Source organism: Haemaphysalis longicornis, unplaced genomic scaffold (assembly GCF_048455015.1).
Source record: "Haemaphysalis longicornis isolate Haplotype H1 unplaced genomic scaffold, Haemaphysalis longicornis Haplotype H1 scaffold_11, whole genome shotgun sequence".
Classification (NCBI taxonomy): domain Eukaryota; kingdom Metazoa; phylum Arthropoda; class Arachnida; order Ixodida; family Ixodidae; genus Haemaphysalis; species Haemaphysalis longicornis.
In genome coordinates this window covers 90887588-90907153 of record NW_027526214.1, presented here as the reverse complement: position 1 = coordinate 90907153, position 19566 = coordinate 90887588, and the positions used below count along the sequence as shown (strand labels likewise).

General features: G+C 47.3%; 1 pseudogene; it reads right to left on the bottom strand.

The window, feature by feature from the left end:
- Positions 1-3754: 3754 nt before the first annotated feature.
- Positions 3755-4904, bottom strand: LOC144160718 (uncharacterized; annotated as a pseudogene).
- Between the last annotated feature and the right edge of the window lie 14662 nt (positions 4905-19566).

Sequence of the window (19566 nt, the reverse complement as noted above, 5' to 3'; positions counted from 1 at the left end):
AATGCGGGGAATTTTTATTTAAAGATTTCTCGGGTTTTCATAATATTTTTTTATCAACCACTGTTTGTTTTTTTATATGTATTCATGTTTACTTTCGAAGTGTACGTAAGCACTGGGATGAATTTTCTTATATTGTTCACAATTTAAAAGATGCAGTTGATGTTTTCGTACTAACTGAAATAAACGTTGCGGAGAACATAACCCCCCCATTTTCGTTAGCAGTCTATTCTAGTTTTTTTCGAACGAGTAGCAATAATGCGGGGGGCGTCATCGCATTGTTCATGAAGAATAACTGGGCTTCTGATCTGCTCGATTTTTCCCTCGTGACCGCGGAAACCCTCATGATTGATGTTCAGAAGTAACGTCAGATATCAGATTGCTTGCAATCTATAGGCCCCTAACCTAAACCCTCCATGCTTTATCGAAGAAATAAATGACATACGCATTCCCTCCGGTTACTTTTGCGTGTTGGGGGACGTAAATATCAACACAATAAAAAATAAGCTACCATTGGTTATTGAATATTTAAACACTCTTGCAGATAAATAAATTGAAGCTGCGATAAATAGTCCAACCCGTGTCGAGCTTCGAGGTGACAAGATAGTGTCATCATGCATTGATCATGTGAATTTCCGCTTCGAACATAAGAAATAAATCTTTCAATATTGAACAGAAAATGTCAGATCACTTTTTCGTCGGGTGCCAGGTATTCAGTGATTCTAACAATGCTGTATCGAATGCTCAGAAATCCCACTCCGTAGTAATTACAGATAAACGACAAATGGACTTGACAGTAGCAAATTTTGACTGGAACCTTTTGCTTGCTTTTACTCCTTCGGGCGATCTTTATGGCTTCTTTGTTCCCAGTAACTACGATACTGGAAGCTTCGAAAAAAACAGTGATTTTAAAACAGAGGGGAATTGATCGTCCTTGGATTAATTCTTCGGTGCTTGCAGCAATAGCAGAAAGAGAATGGGCCTGGGCCTGTTGCAGACGCTCACCCAAAAATGACCATTTAAGAACCCAATTTAAATCGGCCCGTAACAAACCAAATGCTGTGCTTCACTCTGAAAAAATAAAATATTTTCACAGCGTATTCAGCGATTCCTGAAATATACCGGCCAAAACATGGTCTACCATTAATCGGTTACGGGGCAAAACAGCCAAGCATTCCTCTGATATAATTGCCCAAAACTTTTGCGCGGCATCACTCACCTTCGGTAATGAGTTCAACTGTTTCTTTTCCTCTGCCGGTCAAGCCGTTAGTAGAAATCCGAAGACTCAAAGTATTAGTTCTGTTAAAGATTCTGCTTTTCCTCTCCCATGTACCGAGAAAGTTTTAAGGTATATCTTATCTGGATTTCCCCAGCGGAAATCACCAGGTTTGGATGGTGTATCCATTGAATACCTTTGTAAGCATTTTGATAAACTTAAATGTGTAATTCTTGCCATCATCAACAATATTATTGCAACCCAAATCGTGCCACAAGGTTTAAAAAGTGCTCTTGTAAGACCTCTTTACAAGAAAGGCGTAAAAAATTGTGTCAATAGCTACCGAGGTATATAAATTTTTCAACAATTGGCCTCGTACTAGAAAAACATTTGGCTTTTACAATGACTTCCTTTATCGAAAAACACGACATACATTTGTCCAACCAATACGTTTTTACCGCTAGTAGGGGTACACAAAAAGCATTGGATGACCTTTCGGATGTACTTAATAATGCCAATGATCACAACGAATTTGCCTGTTCTGTGTTTCTTGATGTATCAAAAGCGTTTGATTCTGTAAACCACGATATAATGCTCGACAAACTGCACCAATATGGTTTCCGTGGGCCTTTCCTGTTGCTATTAGAAAATTACATTCGTAACCACCGACAGAATGTCGTATTGGGCAAAATTACAAGTTCCCCACAAGTACTACACTCTGGCGTTCCGCAAGGGTCTATCTTGGCACCATTGCTTTTTAACTTATATGTTAATGATATTTCAAACTGTGTACTTCATTCCCGGGTATTTCAGTACACGGGTGACACTCTGCTTGTTTCTAGGCATAGTGTCTTCGATCATGCCGTTGGAAATCTGCAACATGATTGTGAACAGATAATGAAGTGGTTTAGCAGCAACGAAATTCGAATCAACACTAAAAAAACTCACTTTGTTTGCTTTCGTAATAGTCTAAAGCTAATACCGAATGTTACATCATTTTTTTTGCATGTCCCTGGTTGTTCGAACTGTAAATGCACTCCTATTTTGCCTGTGGACTATGGTAATACTTGGATATATTTTTTAACTCTAACATGTCTTGGAATACGCATTTGACCTTTATACGTTCTCAGCTGAGGAAAACTGCCTGTTTGATGTACGGGCTCAAATCACTTTGTTCCTTAAGAGTACGTAAGCAAATTGCTTTTGCCTTAGCCTGTTCCGCTTTAAGGTACGGAATTTGTTGTTTTTACTTTTGCTATGATTTCTGGAAAAATAAGGTGGATGCTATTTTACGTCCGACACTCAAACACGTTTTGTATGATACACCAGAGATTGATAACAAAGATGTCTTTCGTGTTTTCCGCATGCCCGATTTTACCTTGTTGTTTAAACAAACAATTGTACTTGAGTGTAATTGGTCTCTGCAATTTTGCCAGCCGTACACTCCTGTGCGGGATTTACGCCCTCGCGATCGTTTTCTTTTACCACGAACTAGAACTAGATTTGGTGAACATGTTCGCGAATACTATGTCCCAATGGTGCTGAATTCTTTGCCAGACGACTTCTTTTTGATGAATAGTCGAAGTAAAATTAAAAATAGTCTCATAGACCTTCACTATCGCCTTTAGCAGTGCTGCTTTTCTTTCTTTTCTTTCTTTTCTTTCTTTTCTCTTCTTTCCCTTTCTTTTTCCTTGTTCTTTTTTTGTGTAAATTATCATTGTTTTTTTTTTCAACTTCTGCCTGTTGGTTGGTTTGCGGCGTGTTGCGCTGCTGGGCACTGCCCTTCAAGCCCTTGTGGCTTTGGCAGACCCACATTTGTATACTGTTTTTTGGAATCAATAAACACCAATAATATTATTATTATTATTATTATTATTATTATTATTATTAGGCCCAAAATATTTTCACACTCTTGTGTTAGGCGGGTTGGGGCAGTCACCATTTGTGAGAGTTTAAAATGTGAGCAAACGTCCAGGAAAGCCCCGGCTTCACCTTGGGCCTGTGAGGGCATGGTTTGGTTTAGCCAATTAATACCCGTAAAATTAAAATAACTGAACAAAACTATGAGGGCATTGGGACACTTTTTTGTAACTTCATTTAATACGTCATTAAGGTTATTAGGAAAGTCAGGAAAGCTATTCCTGGGCCTGTAACAGACGCCAAGTAATATTGACAGGGGCTTACAGAACAAAGAATCCAAATAATTTAAAGGTCAGATGACAGGTGAACTAACGAGCTGGACATTTTTTTGGTTAATGGCAATAAGAACCCCTCCTCCGCATTCTCTTTGCGACCCATCCGAAATCGTTGAAAATTAGGCAAATCGGACAAGACCTCTTGATCAGAGACGCTGTCCCTTAACCATGTTTCGGTCAATATAAGAAATTCGCTGTTGGATTACAAAACCACAGTAGAAACATGTTCACGCTTCGAAATGATACTTTTATTGTTAGTAAAGATCACGGAAAACGAAAAACCTTATTTGGGTACAATTTGGTAGGAGGTTGGCTTTGGTCGAGCACGGGATGATTGCTATTTTAATTATTTCACTGTCTGCGATGACTCGTCAAAGATGTAGCGTTTAGTTCCGAGAAGAAGGGTTTCGAAGCGCACCGTGAAAGCTGTTTACTTAGTTCTTGCAAAAGCAATTAGATGTTTGCGCGCATGACGTACCGCAGGGGATAAGTCCTCACCCACGCCGAAGTCTGTGTCCTTGAGTTTGCGGCCGTTTGAAAGGATAAGTTCTTTGGTCTTATATGATTGAAACTTTACAATTATGGGTCGAATGCGTTCTTCTGAAATGCGCCCGAACCGGTGCGCCCGCTCATATGCTGAGGGAGGAATTCTTAGTTTGTGTGTGTCGGAGCAGTGACGAATGATTATTTCTTCCGAGTCCGAAAACGTTTCAGTTTTAGTAGTGTCCGGAATGCTATAAAATATAAGATTGTTTCATCGCGAGCGGTTCTTGCTGTCGTCTACACGGGATTCCAGATTACAGATCTTGCCAGTCATTTCGATTGTGAGTGTCTTTATGCCATCTAGCTCTGTGCGCATGAATGAAAGGGCAGTGCAATATTTTTCAGGGTCAGTGATGCGTTTTGCACAAACCTGTTATTATTACGGCCGTCTTTGTTAGTTGATTTTTATATATCCTGAATGTCAGAAATGTGCTTATTTTTCCCGGCAGATAGCTTTTTCAATTCAGGCAGCAAGTCTTCCGCAGTGGGAGGCCCAGGGTTAGTTTCGACATCCCCCGCCAAAAGCAATAAAGAGCGTATGACCTGCGCACACTCGACAATTATCGCAACGCAGCACCGTGGGCTCGGCAGCTGAACTAGAAAATAATTACTCGATTTCTTAGCAAAAAAGCACTTCTGTTACTGACATGCATGATGAAGGCAAACGGATTAGGCTGCGCGTTCACACAGCTACCGAGTACACAATGCGGCGCGGACAGGAAAGGTTGTTTTGTAGTCGTGACTGCAGATGATGTCTGTCTTGATGGGGTAGTCCACGTGTGGTCGAAGGTCAAGGTTTGCAGTGGCGGCGCTGTTGCTGGATGCGGTGCGATGGTAGCGGGATTGAAGTTTCAAATGCCGTTGTGGAAGGCGGCGGGAACTGTTGACAGTCCGATGAAGCCAGGCATGAGAAACAGCAGCAACAACATTGAAGGCACCGTGAGTACCTGCATGATGAAGGCAAACGGATTAGGCTGCGCGTTCGCACAGCTACCGAGCCCATCAAATTTATATCTGGGAAATTCGCCGAACTTCTCGCAACAAATAGCAGCACTGTATATTTTTGGATTGTTTCCAAAAGTGTTGTTGTAGATATTCGCGACGTTTTCACCTAATGGCGCAATTCAGCTAGAAATAGGCTTTTCCGCACTGAACCAAAATATTTTAAAACAGCAAGAATGTTTGTGGGGGTGCGGCTTGGCGCAATGCCTTCTGGACTGGAAGGTGTTGCTCGGATGGCTTCGGTGCCCCTCACCGCGACCCTTCCCAGTCCCCGCCTTTCGATCGCACACAAGCCGCTGGAGCTGGGGACGCCGGCGCCCGAGAGATGGCGCCGCTGGACACGGAGCAGCGGCCAGCGGTGAGGGGAGAAGGGTCGCCTGTCGGAGATTTCGACTCGGGAGGCCAGGGGGTTCTTCTGGTGTGTGTCTGGACGCTGTACTGAGAGTGAGCTCCATGTGAATAACCCGTTTTCTTTTGCTCAACCGCTGTGTGTGCGCCTCGTTTTTGGCATGCCGTAGAGAGCAGGTTCGCATCTGGCGCCCAAACGTGGGGCTTATTTCAAGCCCACCAGTGGGCATTTACTCTCTGCGGCGGCTGGGAAGGGGCTCAATGCGGTTTCAGCCAGCATTCCTTTGTTCCGTCAAGGAAGCGCCATTTTGGGACACTAGGCTACTCGGACCTTTATGGCGTACCGATGCATGTATGGGAGAAATGTTCGATGGCGGTGTTTTGGTTTTCTAGTTTAGTTTTTATGATAGCTGCGGAAGCGAGAAGTTTTCTTGCATCCTTCGTTCGGTGTTTGTGTAACGGCTTAAGTAAATATATAACATTGCGGGTATATATCAGTAGTGTCTTGTAGGAAGGTATATACCGTTTGAGAAGTGGCTCCTGTATGTATTGTGCGTCTACAGGAGCTTTTCGCATTTTGATGTGCATTTACTTGCATATTTCAGTTATATATTGCGTGGATGCCTCTGTTCCTGTTGTAGATTTCTGAATGTGGTTTGTTTTTCGCGTTACCTGGTAGCTAGCACGAAGTATTTTGTACCTGCCTGTGTAGGGTTTGCGTTTTCGATACAGCTGATTCTTTTACAGAGTTCTCTCGCGATGGCCCCGACCACAAGAAGTGAAAAGGGACAGAACGAGAGCCTGCAGAGCTCGGGGGGAGACGCGGCGGCGGATGACGTTGCGCTGAGGCTGCTGAGTAGTTGCAGCCACCAGATCTCGGCTCAATGACGAGACAGATGACCGCGATGTTCGCGGAGATTACCCGAACCCTCGGTTTGGTGCCGGTGGCCCCCCGCCGCGGCCCCATTAGAGTCGGGCTCGCGGCCGCGCCTTAATGTTGAGGTCCTGTAATACTCCGGCTACGGGCACGCGAAATTGGCGTACGAGTTCCTCTAACAACTGGATTTCTACAAAACGGCGCTAGGCGCATCGGAGGAGGATGTACTGAGGAAGGTCCTGCCCGTGGCACTGGTGGGAACCGCTGCGCAGTGGAGGCGCTGCCGGCCGGCGTTTACGTTGATGGCAGATTTTAAGGACCGCTTCCGAGCGGAGTTCGTGCCACCCGATTACGAACATCGTATGAGGGAGGAGCTCAGTCTGCACACCCTGCCTCCCGATGAGAGCCTCCTGAAGTAGATGTGGGCGATGCAGGAGCTCTACGAACTGGCCAACCCCGCGGAAGCCAACGCGGACGACGTAGCACGGGTGTGCAGGCAATGCCACACGCGTTTTAGAGCGTACTTCCAGGGCGGGAGTTTTCTTAACCTCGAGGCCCTGGAACAGGAAGCGCGCATAGGTTAGGCAGATTTGCTCACCGAGCTGCACTACAGGCTGCCGCGAAGGCCTGGAGAATCGCTCGAACCGGGTGGCGCTTGGACAGGAGCATCGGTGCCCAGCACCCATCAAGCCGACGCAATTGCAGTGAGGGAAGAGACTACAGTGGGTAACTGCGCCTCTCTCAGAACGCTAGACCAGTACTGTTACGAGCAAAGGCGCCGTTCGGGGCTGGACGACCACCGATCGGCCCCTCAACAAAACTGCGGCTTTCGAGTACAAGGGATAGCAAATAGCGGCCACCGGAACTCCTCGGAAGGAAACAACGCAGGCGTCGGATGGGGGCAGCAGGAAGAAACGGCCCGTTTGTGCTGGTTTTGTCGCAAGCCTGGCCACTTCTCCCTTCTATGCACCGAGAACATGCGTACTACGTAGGAAAACTCGAATCGCCGGCGGCGGTGAACGGCGGTAGCTCGTCGTCGCCGGCGGGAAGCGAGAATGGGGGGGGGGCAGACAGAGGGGTGCGAGGGAGCCCCAGAGCACCCCGACGTTGCGCCGCCGGGCAAATGCCCCCTCAGCATTGGGGGTGCATGGAGATCCCTCTTCGTCTGCCCCACAAATGAGAGTGGAATGAGTTGGCCAAGACCTTTTTGCACTGGTCGACACAGGTTCGACGGTTTCTCTAATCGGGGAAGAAATTTCGAAGCCCGCCGGAGAAGATGTGTCCGGGTCAAGTCAGTTGGGACACTCTTGAGCTTAGCAGCAGTGTTAGCGAACGCAGAGGGTGCCGTTAGCGTTGTGCTCACTTTGGACGGCAAGAATCGCGGGCAGCATTTTGTTTACTTGCCTTGCTTGTGTACCTCGGTCATACTCGGGAGAGACTTCATTTCAAGGGAGGGCATTGTGCTCGACATTGCGAGGAACGGCTACCAACACGGGCCGCTAATCCAGTTTTTTCCCTTCCCGAACACGCCCACGCCCGAATTACGACTGCGGCAGGAAACCAACCTTTACTGTGAATTGGTTGGCTAGAGGGATGCTTCAGGAGAGATGAGTGCCGAGGTCGAGGCAATTGTCGCATCTTTTGCAGCATGCTACGATCAGCGTCGAATGTTGGCGGAAATATTGCTCCCCTTTTCGGATTGCTTTACCGAGAGACCTGGGCTGACATTTATGCTGGCGCACGAAATGGTCACGGGGGATGCTTGGTAATTCCTGTTAAATCCGAGACCGATAAGTGTCCAGAGGAGGAAGTTTCTTGACTGCGCACTAGATAAAATGATAGAGACAGGCACAGTGAGACCCTCACAAACCCGCTGGGCATCCCTAGTGGTCTTGGCACTGAAAAAAGACGGTTCAGTACGGTTGTGCGCAGACTACAGAAAGCGGAACGCACTGACCGAGAGATGTTTTGTCGTAAGAACTCGTGGGCGAGTGGCGGCCAGTCGCTTTCGCGAGCCGCACGCTCACACCGGCGGAGCGGAATTACTCTGTAACCGACATGGAGTGCTAGGCTACCATGTTCGCATTGTCAAAGTTCGACATGTACCTAGATGGAGAGGTTTTCACCTTGCAGACGGATAACCAGGCACTGAAGTGGCTAAAGAGCCTTAAAAACCCTGGAGGCAAGCTCGGAAGGTGGGCGCTTACGTTGCAACGTTACCCGTACACAATCGAGTACCGCCGAGGCTGCCCCAATAAGCTAACCGATGCTTTGTCGCGCGCGCGGCTGGAGATGGGGGCACGCGGGGCGAGCAGCACTATAAAGGTTGCAGAAGCACGCGCACCGAGTTGAACGGTTTTTTGGCAGGCGCGCGCCGCCCAGAGATGTGGAGGCAAGGGCCGGACGGAGGAGTCACGGCCGGCCGCAAAGAGAAAAGAACGCGGAATCTCCCAGCGGGGATTTCTCGCCCCCAAAAATGGAAGCAAAAAGGAATCTGTCGTGGGGGGAGTTAGTGAGTAAGGAAGAGCTCATTGAGGCCCAGAAAGCAGATGGTCTGTGCCAGCGGGTGCTGAAAAGGTTAGCGAGCGGCATAGCTTGCACCGGTAATGCTTAGGGGTTAGACACGTATCTGCTTGGCGACGATCGCTGATTACTTCGCAACATTCCCCAACTGGACGACGAACAGGCGGTTTCATCCACCTTTCGAGTCATGGTCCCAAGGAAGCTGCGGAGAAGGTTCATGCGGTACTTTCATGACTCAGCGCTAGCAGGAAATCGCAGCGGCAGTAAGATTTACGCCACGTTATGCCGTGTCGCGACGTCGCTAGGCATGAGGATAGACGTGCTGAGCTATTCCCCGCTTGTCCTGAGCAGTATAACTAAGGCCGTCGTCAACTTGCGTACAACGGTGACCTAGTGCTCAGGAGAACGCACCCACTCAGCAATGCTGCGCGGGGCTTCGCCGCTGCACTAGCACACAAATGGCAAGGGAAATACCGAATTACGGCGCAGACAACTCTGCTCACGTATAAGTTGCAGTCCCTTGAAAGCGATGAGCTCGTGGGTCCTGTGCACGTTAGCGACATCAAGGCCCATCACGTTCGCACTGGCGATGACGAACAAGTGGTAGCGGAACCAGAAGGTGGTAGCCGCGCTTCTAATGACAGAACGACCGGCGATAGGGTACGCACCCATCGCTACGACCTGAGGGTGCGGTAGTGTCTACCCCCGATTGGTCTGGGTCCAACGTGGTTCTACCACAGAGTAACCCACAGCGCTGCACAGTCTTTGCTTCAAGTTTCATCGCGCTAACGGCATGGTGGGTCGAGGAGTGGTTATGTGCCTGGCCGTTACGGTGCCAGCCTGGGCCTGCCGACAGCCGGCCCTCCCGGTGCGACTCAGAAGCTTCGCGCGAACGGCCTAGTGGTGCAGAGCAATACGTTCGCGCCTGGGCTTCGCGAGTCCGGCCCGGTACTGCCGAGGAGAGGTCCTTGCTGGTTCGACCCGGAATCTGCTGCCACAGTCCGCGGGTCCTAATGTCCTTCGGAGAAGTGAGGCGGCTGCGGTTCGCCTCCTTGTCAGCGGCAGAGTCCTATTCATGGATTGCAGGACTGCTGAGCTCCACGAGGAGCTGTAACCCTGGAGTGGAGGTGCCGGTAGGCGCAGAGCCTACAGCTCGTTCGGGAACTTTGAGCCTCTACGAACGCCCGTCAACCGGGTTTGCCCCGGGCACTAGGACTCGGGAGGCCAGGCGGTTTTTCTGGTGCGTGTCCGGACGCTTTACTGAGAGTGAGCTTAATGTGAGTAAAGTGTTTTCTTGTACTCAAGCGCAGTGTGCCTCGATCTTGGCTTGCCGTGGAGAGCTGGCTTACATGTTTCAGTTATATTTTCTTTAAAATCGTTAAGACAAGTAGCAATTCAAATGAGCGATCGATATTTTCAGAAGTACGTGGTAAGTTTCTTTGTGCAATGTTAATATTACAAATATATCCGTTGAAGCAAATTGGCCCAAAAAAGCAGTTTTCTTTTTAGGAATAGAAAAACACAAACAATTGTAACTCAGGTTTTTAACTGGTATGTGTTCATAAAAAGAAACTCTTGATTGCTTGATTTTATTGTGTTCAAATACGTGGAATCTTTTGAGCCTTCTCCATCGACCACGTTACGTGTTAGATATTCGTTCTGCACCAGATATAGTAACTCTTGGAAAATCAGGTTAGTAAGGCCATTTCGACTGCGCTTGGGTAGGTGTTTTCTTAATTCCTATAAATGTGTTCTATAAATTTTTGTTATACATTTTTTCTAACATTTTTTGTTTTGTCACATTTTGATTGTATACATTTTTAAATTATTTTATTGCTCGCCTAACTTGCATAACCTATAAGCAAGAAGCTTTACTTCGCAAGAACCCTCAACGACTCTTTGACCAGATACGTTGTGGCCTAGCATGCGCTATAAATGTACAAAAATAGTGTAATTGAAGCAGTTTTGAACAACATATTTACATAAGCTGGAGTGTTCAATGTGTATCGTTATGATGTCGCTAGTAGTCGGTGCAGTAAAAACTGTAAACTGCAAAAACCAAATGATAAAGGTGTGACAAAAGGTATAACGGGTCACTTAGCTCGCCGCTCAGAAGACGACGAAAACGACCACGCATAGTGCCCGAGGGTCAACCTGTACAAGCAGAGTACGGTCAACACGTACGCCACGACGTACCCAAAGTCGGAGTAAAGCGACCTCCAATTTTTAGCTATCTATTGACGGCTTTGTAGTAGTCGCCCTCACCGACACGGGAGCAGACTACTCAGTAATTAGCGGACTATTTGCGCCTAAGCTGAAGAAAGTTAGGACCGGATGGGACGGTCCAGACATACGCACAGCAGGAGCCTATCTCGTGGCGCCAAGTGGAACGTGTACATCGCGCGTCGCCATTGACGGCACAATGTACCCTGCGGCGTTCGTCGTTCTGCCTAAATGCTCTTCCATATTTCTCGAAATGGTCTTTTTGACCGACAACGTTGCAATGACTGATTTACATGCCAATGTTATAACATTTTCCACCGATCACTACATGACGCTGGAAGCGAACCCCACAACGCCTGCTGCTGTAAGGATCACCGACAATCATGTCACCCTGCCACTCCGCGCAAGCTTGATTATCAGAGACTACTGTGAAGATGCGGTTCCTGACGTTGACATTATCGAGGAGAGTTATCAAAGGTTGCTTCTCGACCGTGGTGTGTCTGTCCCAAGAGGCATTGCGTGGTTTAAGCAACGCAGATCCCACGTTTTCTTCACCAATTTCACCGAGCAATACCAGCATTTAAAGGAGCCATGAAGAGAAAACAAAAGTTTGTTTTATTCGAAAGATTAGGTGTTTCATAGTACCCCAAGCGCTTTCCCGGAAGCAAATGATGCTTTATTCACTGAGAAATAGGGCAATTTAAGCCAAAATTTTAAACCTCCCCCTAAAATTGCACATTTCGTAACGTGAACAATGGCATCATACGAGCCGGTCCATGAAATAGATACTTAGTATGTCGACTCAATATAGCACACACACGCGGGAGTCGACCCAGGCGGCGGCCATTTTAAAAATACTAGTAAAACCTAGTGCACCCGCAGCCCTAGTCATGGAATCGCCTGATCCGGAGAACAAAACTATCGCCGAGGAGCTTCGGCTTGCATTTAACAACCTCACACCACTTGAACGCTCAATGCTTCTAAGTGCACGAGCGGGAAGAATTGTGGGATTCGCGGTGGACGGGAAAGCGACCATTCCGCGATAGCCACAACAGACGAACGCCCAGCCGTCGGCACCGCTGCCTCGTCAGCCCCGTCGCGACGGACTAATACAGACTGGTACGTATGTGCCGTATTTTCAATTTCAGTAGCAGTATCGCTTATGCCAGTTGGCCGGTATCGTGTATGGAAAGCCGTTCGCTCGCGCTCTCTGCTCCGACCAGAAAGATTCGAGCGTCAATGCGCGGTGTGTACGGCAATTTTTTCCCCCAAGGTCAGAGCGCTCTTGACGAAGTCGGCGACGAGCGCCAGCGTGTCCGGGTCCCTGCCGAAATCACTTCCTCGGAAATGAAGCGAGCACACTAGTACTTCCTTCAGCTCTTTTTATCCTCCCTTAGCAAAGTTCACAAAACGTAGCCACTTGCTTCGCCGAGGTTCGTCGTTGGGCAGCACGCGAAAGGGGATCTCACCGGCGGGGATGTCGCTTTCCCTCGACGATTTGCCCGTGCAACATGGGCATTTTAAAACACAGCAACGAAATTTCATTGTAAAGTACTCGAACAAACTAAAGTTTTCAGTGGTTGTAAACTGTAAACGAGCTCGTAACGACAGCAGCAAGCCAACACGACCTCCATACCAAAACCTGTGCGACGAGTGGCACTATCTCGTTGCTGCTCTGTGTTCCTTACTCCCCTTGTTTCTATTTTTACCTTTGCTGGTTGGCGACATGATGGCCAACCTCCTGTGAAGGGATTAGGATACCAAGCAAGGTCGCGGCTGTGCGTGCTGGGACGGTTCGTTGGCCCCGAAGAGCTTTGTACCCGAAAATTCGTCAGCGCGATGGTGGCGACGGCGAGATGTCGAGTTCGGCTGGCGGTAGTTTCGTACGCATTGGCATACACGCTTGCGTGTTCGTTCGGCACTTCAACCGTTTACTCCACCGTTCTTTGTCATAAGAAGAATGTGCAGTCTGTTTCACGAGCATTTAGGTCGCTATGCAAATTGTGAGCCCTGCCGAACATGCGTTTGCTTTTGCCGGCCTCCGCCAATCGCAGAGCATTCTCAAGTGACATCATAGGTTTTGTTGCGGAAAATGAGCTGGTGGGTCGCATGGTCGTTTTCTTTTTTCCTAATTATTTAGCTTATTTGAGCGAAGTTTGTGTTATAAGTGTTGTCGTTATGGTTCTAGCGAGGGAATCTTTCGAATGAACCAAACTTGTGTTTTCGCTTCATGGCTCCTTTAAACAAGTGCCCTACAATTGCGTTCCTAGAAGAAACGCAAGAATCAAGTGACGTGATCGCGGTTGCCGAATTTGAAAGTGCACCTCAAGATACCTTCAAGTTTCCGCCTCCCTTCGACTTCAATCCAGCGTTACTGCAAGAAGAACGGAAGACATTATTAGAAGTGGGGTGTCGAAACAAATTGTGTTTTTCGTGGAACTCAAACCTACGTCAGACACCTCTAGGGAAGCACACATAATAAGCGAATATTGAGCCCGACCAGCCGGACAGTCACCGTACCGCGTCTCTTCACACGAGCGGGAAGCCATCCGGATTTAAGTCGACGACGTGCTCAACGACGACATTAAACAGCAATCGAAAAGCTCCTCCTGGGCTGCGCCGGTCGTACTGGTGAAGAAAAAAGACGGCACAATAAGATTTTCGTTGACTACGGGTGGCTAAACAAAATCACCAAAAAGGACGTTTAACCCCTGCTACGAATCGACGACGCCCTTGACCACCTCTGCCATGCGAAGTACTTCTCATGGATGGATCTGAAGACCGTATACTGGCAAATTGAGCTGGACGAGAGAGACCGAGAGAACACCCCATTTATAACACCGGATGGCCTATACGAGTTCAAGGTGATGCCGTTTGGGCTGTGCACGCCGCCAGACGTTCCAAAGAGTCATGGACACTGGGCTAGCTCGCCTGATTTGGTGCACCTGTCTCGGATACCTCGACGACGTTGTGGTATTCGCCCGGACTTTCGAGGAACCCTTGCAAGGTTGGAGTCTATAGTCGAATCCATTTATACGTCGGGGTTTACGCTGGCGCTTGAAAAGTGCGGTTTCGCGTACGAGGAGCTCAAGTTTTTGGGCCAAATCCTCCACGCCGCGGGAGTCCTTCCTTACCTATTGCGACCTTCCAAGGCCGAAGACAGGAACGGCGTGGGAATATTTTTCGAACTGTGCGCATACTACCGGCGTTTCGTCACAATCTTCGCACGCATTGCGGAGCCACTCACACGATTGACAAAATATAGTACCCGTTTTATATGAGAAAACGGCAGAGAAAAGGCATTCTGTGAGTTGCAAAAAGTCCGGCAAAGCCCGCCGGTAACTCGCTTATTTCGACGAAGGAAACCCAAACGCAAATGCACACGGACACCATCGCTGTAGGCTTGGGTGCCATCCTCGTTCAAAAACAAAGAGGTTCCGAAAGAGTAATCGTCTTTGCCACCCGTGGTCTGTCGAAGGAGGAGAAAAGCTACCCAGCGTCTGAAAAAGAGTGCCTCACTGCTATATGCGTGATTTAAAATTTTTGCCCATACGTGTATGGTAGACCATTCAAGGTTGTGACAGACCACGATGCACTGTGTTGGCTCGCCGATTTGAGGGACCCCCCAGGCCGTTTTGGGCGGTGGAACGTTCGTCTGCAAGCGTTCGACGTTACAATCATCTACAAATCCGGAAGGAAACACTCTGATGGCGATTGCCTGTACCGCCCTCCCGTCCACCCACCAGCACAATGATGAAGACAGCGCGTTCTGCGGAGTCGTGACGGAAGGCGACCTAGCCGCCCAGCAGCGTGGCGACCCCGGCTTACGCGTCAGGATTGACTACCTCGAAGGAGGCAACGTCGCCGTGCCTGGGACCGTCAAACGCAGCCTACCAGCATTTACCCTTAAAACGTCCGTTCTCGTAAAGAAGAATTTCAGCCCCAGAACGAGAAGGAATTATCTTCCGGTCATCCCCGCAGACCTTCGTGACAAAATTTTGGAGGCGTGCCAACACAATCCGTCTTCCGGACATCTCGGTACAGCCCGTACAAATGGAAAAATCAAAGCGAAGTACTACTGTCCCCGCTTTACATCCGACGTCACCCACTACGTCCGGAGTTGCCGTGACTGCCAGCGACACAACACACCACCGACGATACCCGCCGGACTTCTGCAGCCGATAGCCAACCCATAGAGGGCCATCCAACACATTGGAAAGGACATCGTGGGCTCGTTCCCAACGTGACGATTCGCTTTAAAAGTGGACTTTTGTAGCGACAGGATACATGACGCTCTACGCAGAGACCGGCGCTCTTCCGATGGGGGAAGCACAAGAGGTCGATCAATTCTTCATGAGCCAAGTTGTGGGACGACATGGAACGTCGGAAGTCCTAATCACGGACCGCGCAACGGCATTTACTCCAGAGCTGGAGCAAGAAATATTACGCTACAGCAACACGGATAACCGAAGAACGATGGCATACCACCCCCAAATGTACAGGCTGACAAAACGTCTTTACAAGACATTTGCAGATATACTGTCTATATACGTCAACGTTGTACATAAGACTTGGGACGAAGTGCTACCGTATGTCACCTTTGCGTAAAACACGGCTATCCAGTAAACTACGCAGATGACGCTGTTCGAGCTGGTGTACGGAAGATGGCCGACTACGATGCTTGACGCCATGCTTCCACATGTAAAAGACGGCGACATCAACCCCCACGTCCAAAGATACCTACAGCGTGCAGAGGAGGCCCGCCAGCTCCCTGTAGTTTGTACAATGGACCAGCAGCTGGTGGATGCTTGGTGATATGCCCTCCAACGTCGAGACGCCGAGTACCACCCAAGGAATCCTGTGTGGGTTTGGAATCCCATCCGATGACCTGGACTCAGTGAGAAGCTTCTGCGACGGTATTTCGGACCCTACCAGCTTCTACGACGTGTAGGTCAACTTACTTGAGAAGTGATCCCCGATGCTGATTCCAGACCATCACGACGATGCATGCGGCCCGCAGTTGTCGACGTTGTTTGCTTGAATCTTTACTATGCAAGATGACGGACTTTATTTGTTGTTTGTTCGGGTTGTCATTTCTTTTAGCATCGTGCCGATGCACTCTTATAGGGTGGGTAATGCCGCGAACGATGTATCAAATTGTATACTGATTGTTTGTTTTTGCTGACTGACTGCAACTGGCTCTGTTATCTGCGTCCCAAGGGAAGCACGTCTTTCATTCTTATATTTTATGCCACACGGGCTACCTCATTCAGATATGCAGACTGTTTCGCCCTAACCTCACTAGCCGAGAAAAATCTTCTCTGATCTACAATGTTCTGGATGTCAATCGAGGTTCCAGAAACACTGGCGGCGGAAGATAAAATCCCGGAGAGCGGACGCCGCGGCATTTTTCAATCATCGACGCTCACCTTCGCGTGTCACTTGGTTGGCTGCTTTTTCGCCGCCTGTGTATTTATTTTAGTTATTAAGGGAAGCACAATGTCGCTCCAAAAAACTTGTTTCCTTGAAGTGTCTTTGGCTTCGGGACAATGTGATATGTAAATGCTTCCACTGTGTGAGTAATCAACTTGCAGTTAAAATCATAACAGTATATTTGTATCGTTATTTGCTAAGTAATTATGTAATAAAACGATATATTTCCCCAAAATGATTAAAATCAATTCAAGAATTCAGTTTCAAACTTTCTGGAACAAAAGAAATAAATCATTGGGTTTATTCCACTTTCTGGAAATGTGATCTTAGGTGCAACTACAGTTCCATCGGTTGAAAAAATCGAGTTCTTTCTTTTCACCCCAACGAAATGCGCAAGATATTTTTACGATAGTTTCGTCTAGTTTAGCTACAAACAAGCAGATGTAGAATTCCGTTTTTTAGAAGTTTTTATTAGTAAGAAATTCCGCATCGGCAGCCGGTTTCCAAAACGTCCAAATGTATAGAACCTTCAGAAAAAAAACGATGCCGAGTAATGTGCGTGACACGTTTCGTAATGTTTATGATTATAACGTCCTTAATATCTTCTTAAACCAACCTCTGGCCCTGAGTGGGAAATTGTACAGAAATCTTTCATACAAGTCTAATATTTTATTCTATTCTAGTCTAACCAGTATTTTTGATCAAATCCACGTGAACGAAGCTTTCGTCGCAAGCACCTTCCAACTTGCAGAAATTACAGTTTTATTTTTCCTTTGATTGAAAAGAGACATAAATGTAACAATTTCACGGGCTGTATCCTGAAGGCAGCGAACAATAATCACCTCGTTTTATTATTACGGCTGTATCAAAGATCGTTTTGCCTCAAGTATAGGACGTTACCTCACCAGTAAAAAAACGTTACGTTTCTGGGATCATGTCAGGACGCCAGTAAAGTACTGTCGGCAAGGCTAAATATAATAAATAGCTAAGTTACAAAATGTTTACAGTGCAGACCTTTTTTGTTTGTTATAACTACCGTATAAAATGTGTAAGGGTAAATACCGAAACGCCATAACGTCCCTACTGGCCTCTTTTTTTTTTTTAAACAACTTCCAAGGGAAGATTGCTGCGTCCGCATTGTTATACATTCTATCGTGAATTCTCGTGGACAGAGTATATTATACAGCACCTCGTTTCATTACAAAGAGCAGACATTTTTGGGGTGTGAGGATGCAGTGACTTCAAGTAACAAATCACGAGACTTTGCAATTAGGTAGGGTGGATGACAGGACAAGATTTTAGCATTCGAGGAAAAGAAGGCAAACCATTTATATGAATGGCGTGAATTTCATTTTTAGTTATGGTATGTATCCCGTCTGCATTTCATATTTAGAACCCTGCCTAAAAACTCTCCGCGAAAAGTTGAGGAAGTTGCTGTTTGGGCACGTTGATTTTCTGGGCTGGTGGAATATTTGTATAACATTGGTGCTTCTTCCAGGGACCGAGGGGGGGGGGGAGACTGGGAGGGTCCTTATGCTAGCCGTTTTTCATCGCGAAATTCAAATTCTTGTCTTTCGAGTCTTATTTGGCGGTGGTCCGAACCTCTTCCTTCGCGGATTATCCATACCATCGGACTTATCTCGAAGATGGGGCTCGACTCATAGCGCATCGAACCCAAAACTATGTAACAAAAACACGTAAAGCAAAGGCTTCCTGTCGGGGTTTTTGATAAAATTTTGTTCCCCACAAGAAGGTTTGCACGCATCAAAAGAAAGTGTATCTTGATTATGCCATTCCCAAATTTTACCAACACAATCCGGGAGGAAAGACCATGAACGATATAGACGAATGGGTGTCGAGTGCTTCGTCTGGGCGTAATTCCAGAGCTTTTATCAGAAGGAAGAACTTAACGATGACGTCGATGACTGTTGGTGGACCATCAAAATATTGGGCTATTTAATATTTAAAAGGACACACACGAGCAGGAACGTTTTCTAACGCTTGTGCATTTATCACATGAGGCCTCCAAGGCACCTGCCGTTCTAAACTTTTACAGCGAAGCTGTATTTGCATCGGATACTACAAATACCTTGCTGAGAGAACAATGGTTGGAAAAGATATTTGTAAAAACTACAATCACAGAAAACAGCTGTGACACTTTTCAATATTAATTATTCCAAAAAAATTACACGTGGTTGCGTGAACAAGAAAATCATTACATCGAAACATGTTTAGAAGTTTTAAATTGTTCGTAAAAACTCAGCCTTAAATTCTACTAATTGGTGTGTACTCTCAAAACAACGACGCTTGCCGTAGAAGAGTGGTCCTAGGAAACAGCACTAGCCCTTTATTTGTTCATTTTTAACCACTATTCCGAAGAAATCCTTTATACAGATGGCGCCCAAGATGACCTTCACGAGACAACAAACTTTTTTTATAGTTTGAATAAAAACCGTGCCGTAAATTTGTACATTTTCCAGAATATACGGCGCTTCTTAGGCACTGAACCCTGAGGCTAAACTGGTGCACTAAAATAAAATGTAGTTTTCGCACAGTTGCATTCCGCTACGTAAAGGGGAAGTAGGTTCACGTCAAGCACTAGCCTTGTCGTGGCCAGAAACAGCAGCCCAGAATGGCTGAACTGAAAGACCGGGAAGGTACAAAAAACGTTGCCTGTGTTTGCGACCATCAGCAATTTATATCAGGCTTTCTTCTGTCGATGTTATAAGCACGACGTGGTCAGAAGCAGTTCTGATACTCTTGCTTACACGCCGGGATTTGATCTTCCTCGGGAGCACCATTGTCAGACAATGCCTCCAAACAAAAAAACCGTGGCTCCTGTGTCCAGTACGGGTATACTCAGGCCGGCTGCCTTAACGTTACCGAAAGGTGCATTGTCTAAATTTGCCGACTGATCTGGAATGGAAAAGGAAAAACAGCTCACCACGAAGTGATTGTTGCTCACTCGAGGTCGTTCGTGTGCCTTCTGAACAAATGTCCCGCCTTCCAAGTCGCCCAATAAGGGTGCGGCATTCTCGAAATAAGCTGGTGTGGAATGTTGGCTCTTCTCCTGCACCCAGCGTCCGCGCCAAGCTTTCGGCGGCTGTTTTTGCAGCTTTGGCGGCAGTGTGGCTTTGCACTGCTGCATCTGTGGGTTTATGCACTCCTGCATGCCGCGATGCGGGGAGTCTATCCACAGTTTCGAGTGG